The sequence below is a fragment of the Salmo trutta genome, chromosome 12 (genome assembly GCF_901001165.1).
Source record: "Salmo trutta chromosome 12, fSalTru1.1, whole genome shotgun sequence".
NCBI classification, from domain to species: Eukaryota; Metazoa; Chordata; class Actinopteri; order Salmoniformes; family Salmonidae; genus Salmo; species Salmo trutta.
Genome location: NC_042968.1, coordinates 8,718,797 through 8,720,650, shown reverse-complemented (window position 1 = coordinate 8,720,650; position 1,854 = coordinate 8,718,797). Strand labels below are relative to the sequence as shown.

Genomic DNA, 1,854 nt, shown 5'->3' with positions numbered 1-1,854 from the left:
TAGATTAACGAGAGTCTTGTCTTTAAAATTGTGTAACATAGTCATATGTTTGAGAAATTGAAGTTATAGCATTTGAGGTATTTGTATTTCGCGCCAGGCGATTCCACTGGCTGTTGACTAGGTGGGACGTAAGCGTCCCACCTAGCCCAGGGAGGTTAAAGAGCTCAGCCATGTGCTTCTTGTCAGTAACAACCATATCATCAACATTAAGGGACATGGGCAGCTGTGAGGAGCAGGATTTATTCTCCAGGTCTTCCAGAACTTCTTGGGGTTAGACCCACAGAGAGAACTGTTCCTTAAAGTAACTAACTTTGGCCTTCTGGATAGCCTGAGTGCACTAATTTCTAATTTGCCTGAACGAGAGCCAGTCAGCCTGAGTATGCGTGTGCCAAGCCTTTCGCCAAATGCGATTCTTGAGGTGGAGTAACTCTGCAAGATCACGGTCGAACCAGGGGCTGAACCTGTTTTTAATTCTCAATTTCTTTATGGGGGCTTGTTTGTTAACACTACCACAAAAAATATTAAAAAAGAAGGTCCAAGTGTCTTCGACAGAGGGGATCAAGCTGATTCTATACCATTTTACAGAGGCCAGTTCATGAAGGAAGGCTTGCTCATTAGTTTTTTAGCAAGTGTCTATGACAAATCAGGACAGTTTGTTTCACTGAGAAGCCATTACGAACACAGGCTGTAGTGAAACAAATATTATGACTGCTTCCATTGCCATACTAAATAAATTGCATGTGTTATTTTATTGGTTGTAATGATGTATTATCTTGTTTTTGCAGGCTTTGGATAAGGTGACAACTGGAAATGAGGACATATACACCACAGGTAAGCCATAAATCATATTTTCTTGTTATGAGAAGATGAGCCAAGATAACATCTGAAATATTAATTCAACCTGCCACATGATTCAGTTATTCTAAGATGATTAATCTAGATTGCCTTTAATGTTTTGTCTTCGTTAAAGATACATTTGACAGTGATCTTGACGTCTCCGACGTAATTGAGGCAGCGGACGAAAACTTAGGTAAGATCTTACTTTAAGAATGTGTATACAATCTATTGGATCTTGTGTACTCTGTGCTGTCCAATGCACAGAAATATGTTTTCATTCTAATTAATATTTCTGTGGTCCAATAATGACACAAGGTGAAACCATGGCAATGAACTCTGGATTGATGTATTTACCATTGTTTCCTACCATAGGCATTGACAGACATGATCCACTCATCCTATTTGGAGACATTGCTATGGAAACTGGGATTCGGAATGCTTCCCCATGCACTGCTAGAGACTGCAAGTGGCCCAAAAGCAGAAATGGGGTTGTGCCTGTGTATATCTCCTCTTCATATAGTAAGTGTATTTTTTATTAATATTGTATAGTGCCTATTCACACCTAACTTTTCATTATGATTGCTGTCTAATTTCAAGGGTCCTAAATTCAGTGCTGTGAACATCGTCTTATTCTTTCTTTGCAGCTTTAGAGTAGCGAGATATCATCATAAAAGGACTGATCTCCTTCCACCTGTCTACCTACATCCAATTGGTGTGGTGGAAGCAGGATCAAGATTATTTGTATTTACACCCTGGAAATGGCTATGTTACAAGCAGACATTCAAATGAAAATGGAATTCATATAATGCAACTGAGTCCCAGTCTTTTTCTTTCCTAACACAAGACTGATATAATAGATAAGACTGTCTTGTGTGCTTAGCTTCTGTCTCTAAGGTGCTGGTCATATTTGGGACGTCGAGGTGGTCAGCAGGTGATCTCCTTAAAGCAACGTGGCCGTGTCCATCATGGTACAGTCCAGCATGAAGTCCTGCATGCTCTGGGCTTCCACCATGAGCA

At 40.2% G+C, this 1,854-nt stretch overlaps 1 long non-coding RNA gene across 1 annotated transcript; it reads left to right on the top strand.

The window, feature by feature from the left end:
• Positions 1-681: 681 nt before the first annotated feature.
• LOC115202688 (uncharacterized) lies at positions 682-1,645 on the top strand. The gene is made up of 4 exons (XR_003880019.1): positions 682-831; positions 971-1,030; positions 1,210-1,356; positions 1,482-1,645. It is a non-coding gene; the product is annotated as an uncharacterized LOC115202688 (long non-coding RNA).
• Positions 1,646-1,854: the final 209 nt, after the last annotated feature.